At 36.4% G+C, this 17,068-nt stretch overlaps 1 long non-coding RNA gene across 1 annotated transcript in view; it reads right to left on the reverse strand.

The window, feature by feature from the left end:
* Positions 1 to 12,002: 12,002 nt before the first annotated feature.
* Positions 12,003 to 17,068, reverse strand: part of LOC118656637 — a 36,693-nt gene continuing 31,627 nt past the window's right edge. Inside the window, exon 2 of the long non-coding RNA XR_004967648.1 lies at positions 12,003 to 12,098. This is a non-coding gene — a long non-coding RNA (uncharacterized LOC118656637). The remainder of the gene's footprint in view (positions 12,099 to 17,068) is intronic.

Genomic DNA, 17,068 nt, shown 5'->3' on the forward strand with positions numbered 1-17,068 from the left:
GTGACGGGAGTTTATCTGCCGTCTTGCAGCTACTGGGGCTACTTGGCATTAGTTTTCACAGATGCCTAATTGTTGTTGCTGTCTGCCTCCAGGGACAAATAGGATCTCATCAACTCATCTAGAGACATGATTAGTCCAATGGAGCCCTTTAATAGTAGTTGGATATGTTATAAATTCAGTTTTATTTCTGAGTATGATATCAGATAATAATGTTCCTGATGCAAAAGTTTAGAAACCATGGTAATAAGAAAACCTAACATATTTTTAGCTTTTATTAAAAAAATCATATGTCCTGTAGCTGGAATTAATTGGAATTTTAAAGTTTCAAGTTCAAAAATATATATTCAAACCATTTTAAGCACTGAGGAAACATTGGTTTATGTAACATAAAAGTGAAAAGGTAGAATTGACTTTATGCATGGCTGGATCTAGAGCCTTGAACAATGTTATCTAGGTTGATTTTTCTTCAACTCTTGACTCTGCCTTGCTTAACCTTAGCTCTATTCTCAAGAAAGCTCACCTTTGGGTAGAAGTATGGATCTCAATAGTTTAGGCTTATGCCTATACAGGTTCAAGTCCAAACACAGAACAACAAAAGGAAGGAAGGAAAATGGTTTTTTTCTTCAATAATCTTAGAAAATATTATAATACTTTGCATTACTGGCCCTAAGTAGCTCATGTATTCTGCCTTGAACCAAGCACTGTGAACAGAGGCAAGGATACTCTGATTGGTCAGCTACAAATCCCATGGTTACTACTAGATTGAGGATGGAGTTAATACCATCAGACTATTTGATCTAAGAGTGTGTAGGGAAATTTTTGATGAAAATCAACATGTTTTACCTGCAGAAGGATGAATGAATGAGTAAATCAATGACTGAATTTTGCGACCCTCAACCCAACCCCCATCTTATCAGAAGAAACAAAAGACTTTTACTATCTAGTCATTATTCATATACTTATTGGCATTAAACTGTAGTCATTTTTTTAACACATTAGGTAGCCTTTAGGTTTCATCTGAAAGTTAAGCCTGGCACCATGGACAAATATGAGGGTCAGAGGCACTCTGAGGAGCTCCAGAAATTCCCAACTTCTCTTGTTTTTTTTTTAGTATCATATAGTGGAAACATGGAACCTGTGGATGGAGCTGGAAAAGTCCCATGTGGGGATAGACTCCTAGAAGTGCTTATTCTAATTCCTGTCCCTGGAGAAGAGCCCAGGTCCCATGAGCTCCAGAGACTTTTCACACATTTTTTTCTTACACAGGAGCCTCTCTCTGGCTTTGCCTCACCTGTAGCTTAAACCTTGGGATGTGCCACTATAACTAAGAAGCATGATACCCATTGGAAAGATTATAGAAAAGAAAGGAAAGTAACTAGAGCTAGGTTAAGGAATCCTATATAATAAAAGGGTAATATGTAAATAGACCGAATGGCAGAACAACCAATCAGAAGGTAATATACTAATGATATGCTAAGGATGCTCAAGCACTTGCTATGACATGCACTGACCACCAGGGGGAAGATGCTCCGACTGGTGGCCCAATCTCTGCAGGCCACCCAGAGGGACTCCACCTGCGCACAAATTTGTACACTGGGCCTCTAGTAATTTTTATATAATTCTGAGTTAGAACTGGTAAATAAAAAAATTATCATATATAATTTCACAGTTGTTTTTGCAGGTGGACAGTAGGGCACAGTGAATATATATCATGGAACTGAGATATTTTATGGATAATATTTTTGAATGAGGAAATGACATGAAGGGTGTGAAATTCATTCCTGATGACTTCAAGAGATTCTGCTGAAGAAACCACTGAGGCTCTTAGAGAGGAGTCCCAAACAGACAATCACCCACCAGTTATGACTGCTGCAACAGCTAGAAGCGTGGCAGGTAGACATATCATGAGAATAATTTTGAAACTGCTCATGGTATCTGAGAGAGTCAGCCTGAAGAAATGCATTAAGAAGCAAAATAGTCCACCTACATTTTTTTCTACATCAAAAATCTCACAAGTTAATTTATCATACTAATTGATCAAATGTGGATGATTCTCATAGAAATGAAAATTTACTCTCTAAGAATGTAGGTAGCTAATAAAATTTCCTTGGCAATAATAAATCAGAAATATGAGAGTATGTTTTTCATCTAATGTTTTGAATACAAAACTATTGATTTTTTCTTTATTAAAAATTTATATTTTCCTCTCATGAAAGGATTTTATTTTGAATACCATATTGCTTCAGAATAAATATGCTATTGGAGCTCAAGATGGACAGTATTTTCAACTCTGTAGGAAGCCACAGTTGGTAAGAAAAGATTTCAAACTGGCAGGTCAATTAGGAGTACAGAACCCCTGCTTCTAGGCAAATTTCCATGCTGACTCAGAGCAGCATGTCAATGGCTCTTCTCTGTTGGCAAGGTATGTGACCTTACCAAATTTACATTTTCATTTCAAAAAAAAAAAAGAGTACTGGAGAATTTTCCAACTCATTTTCTGAATGTAATTGTGGCTTCATAGATTACAAGAGTACTCAAATTTTAAAAATGGATTAATTTAGTAAATTCAATAATGGTTATTTGGAAGTATCTTAATTATTTTCATCTAAAAGTATTTTAGAAATATTTTGTAAATTAGAAATAGATACATACTTATTCAATAATAAGTGGGTAAGCACATTAACATTCCTGTTTGACATGTTGGAAATAGTCATTTCAACTTTTCCTGAATTAACCAGGGAGAAAATCCACACATTAAATAAGAGTCACATATCTTAGTCCCATGTATCCAGCCTAGAGCTATTGCTGTCTAGCTTGTATCAGCAAGAGGCCAGTACATATGGGGGAAAGTGTTGGGAGCATTTTTCTTCTTCATAATTCTGGTAGGCAATCTTAAAGACCATATATATATATGAAGTTTAATTTAATTATGGTCTACCTCATTTTAAGTAGTTACTCCTGGACAAATTAAAAGGTAAACTTAAATATGACAGAGTAAAGCTATTTTTTTCAAAGAACCTCATAGTGAATTATTTGTTTAAACCAAGAATTCTTTCACATATGTTCTTCAGTTTGCTTCAATCATTTATATGGAACAGAAACTCATTTGAAATACCACATGTAAGGGGCAGGTGGTTATGGAAGAGCATATGGAGAGCAACAATAGCAGCCAGGATTTCAGAATGAGAAGTGGAGTTGGTCTCATAGAAACTAGCACTGAATGCCTTCAGGAATGGGAATCCCGCAGATGTGGCTGCTTTTTACGCCCCTTTCTCCTGCATTTGTGTCTTTCCTTTGTACCTTCTGTTCTCCTTTCATTAAGGCCAGACTTCCTGCCTTTCCAACCTGTATGACATTTGTCTTTCAAGCTTCTTATTACTCAAAACTTTGGCTTCCCGGGAGACCTCAGGGCTCCCACTCTAGCTCATTGTCATCTTCCTGTCTCAGCTCCTGCAGCAAACTGTATCTCAGCAGTTCAAGGATAGAGTCTGATTGGCTCTCTCCATCTTTTGTCATGTAGATTTGCTGCCTGAAGGCAAGAGACCCATCCTAAGACCAATCAACTGCACAGGGCATGTTCCAGGGTATAAAACAGAACTAATTAAGGGCTATATTTCTGCATATTCTGAGTGTGGTACAGATCACCTCCAAAGGGAACTTTTGAGTGTGATAGACATTCTGAGGCTTGGTTTGACCAGTGAAATGTTTATAATTCTCTTAGATTTATTTGTTTTTGTTTTTAATAAAATATGGATTTTTAAGTGTGTGTGTGTGTGTGTGTGTGTGTGTGTGTGTGTGTGAGGGAGAGAGAGAGAGGGAACATTCTGGTTGCCTCTGAAGCTCCTACTCCTGTTCACTTGTCCAATTGTAGACGCTGTGGACTATGGGAGAAACTCACCATGTGATTCAAATGGTATTGACCTTGTCTTAACTTTCAGCTGTATACCTATTCCAAACCATTTAGTCCAACCCTTTGTTAAACAATTAGTAGTTTGACACCTAAGGCATTCAGTATTTCATTTTTCTCTCCCTCCCTCTGAGAGAGTGAGAGAGAGAGAGAGAGAGAGAGAGAGAGAGAGAGAGAGAGAGAGAGAGAGAGAGAAACATGATTATAAGAGAGACACATCGATTGGTTGTCTCCCACAAGAGCCCTGACTGGGGCCATGGATCGAATTTACAATGAGGTACATGCTTTTCACCAGGAATCTAACTGGTGTCCCTTAGGTGTGCAGGCTGACGCTCTAACGATTGGGAAACACCAGCCAGGGCTAGTGTATTTTTCTTAAATTAAATTTTATTGAATAAGGGGATTAAAATTATAGTTAGTATTAACTATACATGAGATAGGATGTTTCATGTAGGTATATTCAGTAACCTGTGTCTTCTGGAAGAGTAGACGTGAGTGAGAAGGGATTCAAGGAAGGTTGAGAAAACAGCAGGATAGGATGGTAGAATAAAGTCAGTTGCCATGAGTTCTGTGCAGCCTGGGTCAGAGTGTGAGCTTTTTTCAGCGTGCGATAATAGATCCATTAGTAGCTATTGCACCAAATAGGAGGACTGATTATGGGTTACATTTTCAGTTATAGCTGTTCCTTTTGAAGCTGTTCTGCTTGTTTGCAGCTTAACCATGTACTGACCTGTGGAAAGTTACCAAAGAGCTGCCTTTTTATATCCCTTTAGAATGGGATGTTCTTTCTCTTGCAGAGCTCAGATTCAGCACTGGCTAGGTGCAGGGTGGTTATAGGGGAGGGTCCCAGGCTCTATGCTCCTCACCAGAGCTTGAGTGGAACTGTAGATGCTGTGGACTGTGGGAGAATGTGCTGGACTGGGGCATGGTGTGAGCCCTGAGTAGAGGACAGGGAGCACACTTCAGGGAGAAGACCAGAGCAGAGGCAAGAAGAATGACTGTGGCCCATCCCTCCGGATGTCTGGAGCAACTTCAAGGCAATGGCTTTTGCGCAGGGAAAATTAGAGAGGGAGTGCCACATAGGATAAACCCTTCAACCAGGACCTTGAAGGTCAGGAAATACACTTTTGAAGAGAGAAGAGTTTTCAGGGAAACATTTTAAAACTAGGGGAATTTAGAGGTTAACAACTCTCAATGTGTGTCTTCTTGTATCTTGTATAATATTTCTTTGGCATATTAATAGATGCCACCCAAAAAGAGAGTTTGGAAGGAATTTTCTGGTTAAATATACTCAGGAAAGAATTTTCAAAACAGTATAAGACTTTTTTTTTTTTTTTTTTTTTACTACCAAAGTGCTCAGGGTCTCATTAATGTGCACTGTGCATCTGTTGATTTCTGTGTACTTTCTCTATACATCCTCAGGTCCTTTTCCTTTTTCCTTATTTTTTCGAAAAAATTTTTTCAGCCCTAGCTGGTTTGGCTCAGTGGATAGAGCATTGACCTGTGAACCGAAGGGTCCCAAGTTCGATTCCAAACAAGGGCACATGCCTAGGTTGCAGGTTCAATCCCTGGCCCTGGTTAGGGCATGCGTGGGAAGCAACCAATCTGATGTGTCTCTCTCACATCAATGTTTCTCTCTCTTCCTCCTCCCTTCCACTCTCTTAAAACCAATGGAAGAACATACTTGGGTAAGGATTAAAAAAGAAATAAGAAAGAAAAAATTATTTCATGGTTCCAGAGCTTATGAAATAGATCTTCGCAATGTTATCTGAGTTGAATCACAGTAAGTTACAGACAAGTAAACTGAGACCTAGGGGGATAACTTGAATCAACCAGCTCACACCAAAGTGTCAGTTAGTGGCACTGTTACAATTCAGATCTATAGCCCCATGCTCTACTTTCTTTCTACCCCACAACAGTTTACCTCTTCTTTAACATCTAACATGCACTGGTTTTCATATATTTTTATAAATATTCCTCCTCATTCATGTTGCCTGGTGTGTTTTTAAATGGAGTTGTCAATAACTGATGACTGGGCGGACACACTTTAAATTTCTAGAAGGTGGGCCCAAGTCAATGGATGTTTGATCCCTGGAAAATTATGTGGCTCATTTGTGTCACAGGGATGTCTAGCACAGCACTTATAAATGCTTTACAAAAGCATAGCATCTTCATTAAATAGGCTGAATGCTGTATAAACAGGAGCTCATGAAGACATCTATTTTACAGGGTATCTCATGGAAATGGAAGTGCCCTGTGTTCACATTAGCTTAGCCATCATTAAGAATGAAGTGCAGCTAGCTAGGACATGAAAATTGGTTTCTTACATAAGATAGATTCCATTTTTATATGTTTTTCTAAATATAGTCTTGACTGTAGAAGAATGTTGAAATTATATGAGAAGATTTCCTTATATCGCAGCTTTAAAAAGGAGTGGTATCAAACACTCCATAAATCCTACACACCTATCTATCTTCTTATCTCTAAAACATTTATAGTTACATCATGGTGTGTTGGAAGATTGGAATCTCAGTTTATATCTTAGTAAATATTGTACAATCCGTTTCAAATATTGAGTAGTTTACAGAGTTCAGTGAAGTGTGAGGCAATAAAAGGATGGACTATATATAAGAAGAATTGTTTAGTTAGTCAAAAGGAGAATATGAAAATATCATTGTTGGCATGCATAATTATAAACTGTGATTTTAAAATGGAAACTACTTAAATGGAAACTAAATAAAGACAATGACAATCCTGAATTTAAATCGGAGTGTTTCATGTAAGTGTTTGAATATAAAGTAAGGATGCCAAACTAGATTAAAACCTTGATTTGTTATAAAGTTTTGAGAAACAAATAGAATGAAGTTCAATCAACTGGTTAAACATTTCTTGGTTATATATAAATAAGAAAATCAAGTGCCTCAGGCAAAGAGTTGAATAGTGGTTTATTCATAATAGATCATAATAGACTAGAGTCACAAAAGTTATTTTAGTATAGGTGTAAATGAAACAATATAATCTTTCTGTAGGAATGATGACGGCTAATGACAAATGACCCTATCCCATGGCAAAGAGCAGAAATAAACATTCAGCATATTAAGCTCAGCTCACAAACAAAGGTTATTATAAACACAATTTGGGAACTAGGAGCATGAAAAACTGAACAGAGCTTGAAGAAGAGGAATTCAGATAAGGGCCCATCAAAGTAGAACAAGAAACTTGACTATTGCACTAGGTCCTGATAATCCAAGGGAAATGTTGTGAAGAGGTGAGGAGAAATCTGGAATGCACATTAGAGACCCTTCTTGTTGAGCTAACATCATGTTTAGGTCTGAGAAGCTTAGAGAAAGGCAACCGGGTGGAGACCCAGCAGTGACCTCTACAAACTGCAAAGTATTCTAGGGCCTCTCTAGCCTGGGGCCTTCAGCCACCATATTTATATGGCTTCAGGGGTTTGTAGTCTTCAAAGCTTTTTTCAAGATATACTTAAGGCAATTTTCAGTCAAGACCTATAAAGTAATCATTTCTATTTAAACTCAGAAGAGAATTAAACAGTCTTTTTTTTCCCCCTGCAGGAGTATGTTCTGTTCTAAATTCTTTAATACCTTTGTTTTGCCACCTAATAGGTGCAAGGACTCCTTAACCCATTATAGAAACATTCCTGTTGAAAAAGAGAGAGGTAAAATGATGGTACACATATTTTTAAAAACCTACAGTATATATCTATAGAAGATTTACTGTGAAGCCAATGATGCTAAAGTTCTAGGTCCCTCACATGGATGAGCCCCTTCGGAGACCTTGGAAAGAGGCTATGCTAAGTGAAATATTTATAAAAGTAATATATTTTGTTTCATTTCTCTTGAATAGAGCCTCTACAATCAAGAACTTTCCCTTACTGCTTCTCTGATATGGAAAGAAAACCGGACTCTTTATACTTTATATATCTGAGCTAATCTTAACTCCCCAATCATTGGGTAATAGATTTTTTTTAAGTGGCCAAATTATAGTATCACAATCCCTTCTGATTATGGATCTCCTTTTTGGGTAACTTCGTTGTCTCTCTTGAGTAAATGTTCAGTTTTCAGTGTTCTGGTCCCAACTCCAATACTTCTCCAGTCCAAGATGGAAGTCTGTCTCCTCCTCAACATTTATGGGGTAGCATTCATGACCTGTGGCGGCAGGGGGAGGGGTGTGACAATAAAATGTGTATGCTAATCTTTTCATTCTTTGTTGGTCTCTAGTGTTTTAGCTGGTTTAGAGCCAGAGGTCATATAAATTTTTTTTTCACTCAGTCAGGGCCTGATAGTTCTTTAATTTCTTATTGATGGTGCAGACCAGTGGGTGGTGGGTAAGCAATATCATCTATGGGATTTTTATTCAGAATGTTTAGCCCCAACTTCTTTAGCTTTCTCTTTGTTTTACGACTGCATAGCAGGTCTTGATTCTCAACTCTGTTATCACTCCCTTATCTCCAATAGTAAAGGAAGAGCTGGATACTGGAATCAAAGCCCCTCTTCTTGGCACCTCCTCCAGGGCATGAGGGCATGGGAACCCTGTGGCAGTCACTATCCACATTACCAAATGAGAGTCAGGCCAAGTTATTTTGACTTTGTCTTTTCTACCACCATGTCTAACACCTCCATAGGTAGGCAGGGTAGATTGCAAAAATAACCTCGATTCTCGATTCCTCATATGCTCATGCTCACTGCAATGTAAATGCACAGTTGTGCCCATCAGGTCTGTTCTCCACTCTGAATTTGGGTTGCCTGTGGTTTTCTTTAACCAATAGAACGTGGTGGCAGAAGTGATGCTGTACAAATGTCCACGCCTAGGCCTCAAGATGTGTTTTATAGTTTAATTCTATTTGGTCTTTTACCTTCATCATGAAAGCAAGCCTGAGAATTAATTCATCCCAGCCAAGATCACCCTATATCCGCAGGCACTGAAGACATCCCAGTTAACTGCACACACATGACCATGAGATCAGTATGGCTTCATATCAATCTGTGGACTCATAATGAATTATAACTAGTAAGCCACTAAGTTTTGGTATTTTTAGATAGCAATAGTTAACTAATAGGTGTTTTTTTGTGTTTTTTTTATATATATTTTATTGACTTATTATAGAGAGGAAGGGAGAGGGATAGAGAGCTAGAAACATTGATGAGAGAGAAACATCAATCAGCTGCTTCCTGCACACCCCCTATTGGGGATGTGCCCACAACCAAGGTACATGCCCTTGACCAGAATTGAACCTGGGACCCTTCAGTCCGCAGGCCGACGCTCTATCCACTGAGCCAAACCAGTCAGGGCCTAATAGATGTTTTTATTTTACTTCCCCTACAGAATATGCTGAGTTTTCTATACCCATGACTTATATTTGATGTGCTGATACCCAAACGTTGTTTTGTATATGTAGTGGGAGATTTTTAGAATTTGGAAACCCTTCTATCCTTTGCCCAAATTCTTCCTTTCAATATTATTTTCTCACTAGGTTATCAAGAAATAACCTTTGAGATTAAAGTAGAACAATGATCCCTTTGTGCTAGTTGTGCCTGCACTCTCTTGCAGGAGATATATGGCATTCATAGATTGTGTGGTAAACCACAAGCAATCTGATTTATAACACATGAAGGGATAACTGATAATACTTCAATATGACTACTGCTATTACCTATCCATGCTCAGATGGTATTAAAATAGAAATATGAAGAACTTTTCAAGGTAATTTTTATCTCTGAGTATAGCCAATATTAAACAAAATTTTGCAAGCTTTGAAGCTTAATGATTAATAATAAAAGTGATATGTATGAAGCTTCACAGATTTACATAATAATAATACAATGAGCAACATATCTCATTTAGATACTTAAAAAAACACTCTATAAGGCAGACAAGGTGTGCACTATGAACATTATTTTATGTAAAAGCAAATTAAGCCTTAAAAATATTTTTAGGTGTAAAACCTGGAATCCATTTCAACTTCTCAGACTCCTAATATATCACTCTTTGAATCACAAGAAAGAATAAAGTAGGAGAGACACATGCACTTATCTAGATGTAAACACAAGGCAGACTGTGCTAAAGTATATAAGAAAGGTAATATAGTGCTGTAGCGATTTAGAGGAGGGAGGAAAACATTATTTTGGCCGACAGATCAAAAGTGGTATTTGAATTGGGATTTATAGAAATGAAGGTTAGCTCAGGAATGTAACAATGAATTAACATCATAGACATTTATTAATGTAACATACTGAGCTGACTGAATAATGGATTAAAAAGACAAACATTTCAAATGATGCAGAAAAAGCAACTGTTTAAATTCAATATTAATTTAAAAAGTGAATAGCAACCTAGAAATGCAAGGCATTTCTCTCTCTCTCTCTCTCTCTCTCTCTCTCTCTCTCATCTCTCTCTCTTGTTAATCCTCACCTGAGCATATTTTTCATTGACTTTTAGAAAGAGCAGAAGGGAGGAGGAGAGACAGAGAGAGAGAAACATCGGAGAGAGACACATCAATTGCTCCTGCATGGGGCCCAGGCATTGAGCCTGCCAACAAGATTATGTGCACTTGACTGGAATTTAACCTGGAACCCTTTAGCCCAGCAGTTCTCAACCTGTGGGTCGCAACCCCTTTGGGGGTTGAACAACCCTTTCACGGGGTCGCCTAAGATCATCGGAAAACACATATATAATTACATATTGGTTTTGTGATTAATCACTATGCTTTAATTATATTCAGTTTGTAACAATGAAATTGGGGTCACCAAAACATGAGGAATTGTATTAAAGGGTCACGGCATTAGGAAGGTTGAGAACCTCTGCTTTAGCCCATGGGCTGATGCTCTATCCACTGAGCAAAACTGGCTAGGGCAAGGTACCTTTCTTAACTGAATAATGAATACCTTTCAAAAACCTATAGCAAACAGCATACATAATGGTAAAATTTCAAAAGCATTCTAATTAAATCAGGAGCATGTCAAGAATGTCCTCCAATGCCAGGAGTGGGGTGAGGCCAGGAAAAATAGGGTCAACATTTGCACAACCTTCTGAGTGACTTCCTAAAATTCACACCTGAGGCCTTAAAGACATATGATTAATAATATGACTATGAATAAGGCACATGAATAGAAAAGGAGACAAAACTATTTTTGTTTACAAACTAAGCAATGCTCATTCCACAAATGTCAAGTGGATATCAGCCTAGGTTTTGAAAGACACCATTAGAACCGCAGACCCATCATCTTTTCTTTGTAAAAGTGAAAATAAACAGACACTTTTGGTTTTCTTCTAGGAAGGCTCTTAGAGTTTTCTAGTAAAGCTCTTATCATTTTCATGACCTGAATAACAAAGCAAACAGTATTTCCTGGTCCTACAACAACCCATTTTTATCAGAACTTTAGCTCTGTTCAAAATATCTCTTAATTTTAAGGGAAGTCTCTGGTTGGGGGTAGGGTTACCACATGAATGAGGAACAGCTTTTTTCATCACCCACGTTAGTGTATACCCTTTTCCTCTCCGTAGTCTTCTGCTCTGGCCCTGTTTTCTAAAACCCACTACTTAATAGTCAAGGAGCTGCCTCAATAGCACTACAATTGAGAGTGTCTGTGAGGGATCTGCTTTCTGTGCCAAAGGACCCTATGAGATTCCAAAGTAGTTGATATCACCTGTCACCACTGACATTAATTCCTGCTGCTAACAAATAAGTAACAAACACCCCAAGCCACTACTATTGAGGTCCCCCTTCATTGAGTGAGGAATCTGTCCTCACAACGGAGCAATGAGTTCTGTTGCTGGTTCCAAATATATGTCCCCCAGTATGGCAAACCAGAACTATACACCTGGACATAATTTGTAGCAGTGGCACACTAAAGGTATGTTTACAAGTGCATTGTACCCTTTTCATTATGTCTGATGTCTTGTATCCTCTATACCTTATTAAGCATTTAGGGAAAATATTTTCCCCGGCTTTTACTTTAGCGCTAATATTTCTGGGGTTTAGTCTTAGCCCCATGGCATTTGGGTCAGAGGACAAATTTGAGTACCAGGTACCAGATGGCTGGGCTTGGCAAACCAGCAGAGAATGTAAAACATACCTTTAAGGACAGTTGAAATCAAACCCCTTTATCAGCAGACATCCCATGGAAACATATTTCTGGAGCTGGGTTCCCTGGCTCAGAGATTGCTTCGCCTGTATTCAAAATAAAGACGGAGATCATGCACATCAATTTCACGTAATTAGCTTTTTACATGACTTTCATTTCTGTTAAGTTAGCTAATTAACAACATGCTTTCAAATCAACTCTCCTACTCCTTTCTCTTGAGTTCACGGGCATTTTCACACTCATGCTCACTAAAATCAGCTCTGTCAGCATCTCTTCCTCTGCAATGACTCAGGCTTGAGGGTACTTCCCCATTGACAGACAGTAGCTGTACTATTAATTTTGTTCTATACTTTTCTCTCACCAGGAAACAGGCTATTTAATTCCTGAGATTGCTCCGAGGCAGCCTGTTTATGTTGTTGAGCAGATTTATGAAGCGCCTGTATTGAATAACTGAACATGCTGGCTGGAAATTACTATACTTGCCCCAGATATGAATTTTAAATAAAATTTTTCCATAGCCTATTTAAGTAAATTAAAAGAGCCCTCTCCATTATAAAAATGAACGTTATCTCATTTCCATAATTTTTCTCTTAAAAAGAGGTGTGATTATATCTTCATGACAGATCTTCCATAATTGTTAAGTGTGTCAAATATATTTTGGTTGATTAGGATATTGGTGAGAAATGACTGATAGCATTGGGCTTCTTAACTCCTTCCAAAACAATGACTAGGAAAAGTTTAAATGACTCCCAGATCACATGGATGCTTTAAATCTGTTGACTCAGCCACATCCTTAAATTCTTTGTGGAAGGGAGTCTCATTTCTCTGTCAGTTAATGATTTTTAGTTCTACATAAACTGGCATAAATACATACATCTCCTTTTTTTTTTTTTTTTTTTTTTTTTAGCACAACTGAGATCTCTTTAAATTACCAATTTCACTTTCAGTTTTATATCCAACATATGAATGAAATCATATGATGCTTAACTTTTCTTGTCTGACATTTCACTTCATGTGATATTCTCAAAATCCATCCATGTTGTCCCAAATGGCAATATTTAATCTTTTCTTATGGCTGAGTAGTATTCCATTGTATATACTAGTATGTACCACATCTTCTTTATCCAGACACAGACAACAATATGGTAAATATATTGTGTTGGAGGATTTGACTTTGGATGGTGGGCACACATTGCAATATACAGATGATGTATCATAGAATTGTATACCTGAAACCTATATAATTTTATTAACAAATGCCACCCCAATAAATTTAATTAAGTGAATTAATGAATGAATGAATAAATAAATAAAAGCTTAAGACAGTGCAAAACAAAACTAAACTAAAACAATAAATTACTCATTTTGAATAGGAATGGGTAATGTAAACTCCAAATATCTGGTACTAATATAGTCCTCTTATTTTGAATCACCACACTGAGTCTGAAGGATTTAGTAAAAGTTTGGCATTTTATCACAAAGCAATTACAAACTATACAATTTTAAGTACTAAATATTACACTTGACAGAAAAATGCCAAACATAGTCAAGATACCGGCCAGTACTGCTATGATTTTAAAATAAGTGCAATAAAATTTTCTATTGTAATTTATCTAAACCTTTGTATATTCTATATTCATACAATTAAAATAATTTCTTTCCTGAAATTACTTTAGCAAAAGGTTGCAAATAACATATTAATGCCATTAAGAAATCTGAATATATAGCTCACCAGAAAAAAAGTCATTAAAAATTGTCTAATAAAGTTGACAATAGGAAGTGTATTGATTAGGGTCATATTGATAATTCCATACATAATAACTCATTTATAATATCCATATTATGGAGGCTTTTGTGGATGAAATTTTCGATGCAACAGGTAACGCCTTAGCTAACCTTGGTGGTGACAATGATGCATGAATTGAAAGAAATGTTGAAATAGTGTTGATTCAAAACTTGATAGCAAGAAATTGCCTTCCCAACTTAAAAAATAACTGGATGCCAGTTCAGAGCATATAACAAAAACTCAATGTGCAAATATATGGAGTTTAACAATTTGATATTAATTAATATTTTTATTATTTGAAATTCAATTAAGTCTATGTCTCTAACTAGAGAGAATTGAATTAACTCAAATAACATTCAAAAAAATATGCATTCTTTACAAATATGCAGCCATTTTAGCAAAGCAGAAATACTAATAAAGCCTTAAAGCATTATGCAGTAACTTCTGGTGGAATCCTGTCCAAATTGTCTGGAGAAGGTAGTTTAGCATCGTGTTAAAACCCATGATTTTGGAATCAGACAGAGTTTCAAATTCCAACTCTGCCACTTACTCAATATACCATCATAGGCAAGATACCTAACCTCTTGGAATTTGATGGCTTCATTTGTAAAATAGGAATATTAGTATGTATTTCAAGACATTATGAAGGACTAAATAAGGTAGTCATTGCAAAGTACTTAGTTCAGCTCCAGGAAGAGAAAAGTATTCAATAAACTGGTATCTCAGATGAATTGTAACCTCATAGAAGGCAAGTGTCATGCCTTAATATTTTTTTTCTATAGCCTCCATAGGGCTTATCATACTATATAGCAAACAGCAGGCCTTTCTCTGCATACTTACAACTTTTCTTATGTAGTGACTGATTTCTGATGTGCTATTGCGGGCCTGCTTTCACATTAACTGTTGACTACATGTAACTACACTAAAAATGAAGAGTTATCATTTAGAAAATTACTTCTGTGTAAGTTTTTTTCTTACAGAATTAAACATAAGTTTGGCTTGTAGAGAACCCAAGAAGTATTGATAAGATTTCTCTGTCCTCTTCATTCAAGGAAGGCCAACTGCGTAATGAAAAACAAAATTGGGTTCAGGGTAAGCTACTCAGATTCAATTTCCTTTTCTTGAGGATAATATCTATTCAGAGATGATGGCATTTAACAATGGTTACCTAATTTTCTTCTTCCTTCAGCAGGTTTGTAAATCAGCTATCTGTGGAAAACATTTTGAAGGTTGCTCTCAAATCTTCTTGCAACTCATATGGTCATTAAATAAAACATATCCTGCCCATGATTGAGAGAGCAGCCCTAGAACTTTATTGAGAGCTAAATTCTGGAAGGATATATTTTATGTTTTTATAAGATGCTCATACACATTGTTCACCTCTGTGCTTATAGCAATTTTCATTTTTCTTTTAAGTAGGCCAAGTTGTAGAGAAAAGAGGGACATGATTATTTTACTATGTACATCTCATTGATGAGAAGTGATAAATTTGAATTTAATAACAGTTAAATGATGTGAGAAATTAATAAAAATAAACAAAGATGTTATCCTTAAAAATTAAAAACAATAATAAATTGCCTTATCATAGATTACTCTGTAGTTACATTATGCTCTTTGTTTTCTGTTTCTAGAATTCTTATAATTATGGTCAATTGTGTTCATCCTTTATCTCTCACAGCCATAAAGGATGAGGCTATCTTATTTAAACCATTTTATAATTATGGGTCTAAATAGTCTATTGAAATTACATTACTCCAGTTGAACATGCTCTGACTATGCACAAACTTGGATATTAGAAATTGCCCAAGAAAGAGCCATCTTCTCACTAGATTTTGTCTTTGTTTTTTACCAGGTTCTGAATAGAGTGTAGAAGCTTCCAGTGGAAGGAATATTTCTTCTGTGCCCCCAAAACTGGAATCTAGTAAATTTCAGTTTGACAGTTCATTGGTTCTAAGACAGTTAAGGGCCACTGGTTTCTTATCTTTTCTGAACTTCAGTTTTTTGTTTTATTTTATAAAATAAACGCAGAATAATAGTCAAAATAAACAAACTTGTTTTGTGTTTTAAAATTAAAAAGACCATTGAAAATGATACAGAACTGTGCAATTATGAGATATTGTTTTTGGCAATAATACACACACACAAAGGAACACACACAACCATATATATTCTTAATTCTTACTTTCGATATTACTTTACTCTACATATGAAAGTAAATACTACAGGTCACAGACTAATTCACAAGACGTTATTTTTTTGAAAATTTTAACAGAGCAGCATCTGGTCTTCTGGCAGAAAATTCAAACCATTTTGTTGGCAGCCTCAGGATTATCCCTTGGTGAGCCTGTAAATGGGGTGTTTGAGTTAATTGTACTCTTAACCACCAGCACCCTGTAGTGGATGTTCTCCTTTCCAGATTTTTTTCTGTGTAGGCTATACAGACTGGATTTTTAAAAAATAGTTTTACTACAACAACAAAAAAACACAACAACAACAAAAAAACCTAGTGAATTACATTTCATGGCTAGCTAATGTAAGTTATTTTATTCCAGTTGTATAAATGCCTTTGTCTTTTTAAAATATATTTTTATTGATTTGAGAGAGGAAGGGAGAAGGAGAGGGGGAGAGAGAGAAACATCAATGATGAGAGAGAGTCATTGATTGGCTGCCTCCTGCACTGCCCCTACTGGGGATCAAGTCCACAACCCAGGCATGTGCCTTTGACTGGAATAGAACCCAGGACCCTTCAGTCTGCAGACTGATGTTCTATCCACTGAGCCAAACCAGCTAGGGCTAGATGCCTTTATCTTATCATTGACTTTGTTTTCAACTTTTGCAATTTTTTCTGCAATTTTACACCTCCATTTATTCTCATAATACTGTTTATCATTTCTCTGTTGGTTATATTTCTTAGTTTGTCTTTCTACAATATTTGTATTTTAACTGTGTAAAGCTATTCCTCATGAAATTTTTAGGAAAAAAAGTATTAAGAAAAAGTATTAAGGAGCAATAATGTAGGCTTTTATGTTTTCTGAGTTTCTTTTATTATCATCATCATTTTATAATACACAAAATTTCATTCATATGTATGCAGGAAACAAAATTAATTTGTTAATAACAAGGTCTTATATAAAAGTGCAAGTCAGCATGGGGGGAAGTAAGTGAAAACTGGGAAATTCCTAAACCTGAGTTGAAACCTATTTAGAAAAGGATAAGTAAATGAAATGACTACTTACTAGGGCTTTATTATGGGACCCAATTCTATGTCTG

This window comes from Myotis myotis, unplaced genomic scaffold (genome assembly GCF_014108235.1).
Source record: "Myotis myotis isolate mMyoMyo1 unplaced genomic scaffold, mMyoMyo1.p scaffold_m19_p_5, whole genome shotgun sequence".
NCBI classification, from domain to species: domain Eukaryota; kingdom Metazoa; phylum Chordata; class Mammalia; order Chiroptera; family Vespertilionidae; genus Myotis; species Myotis myotis.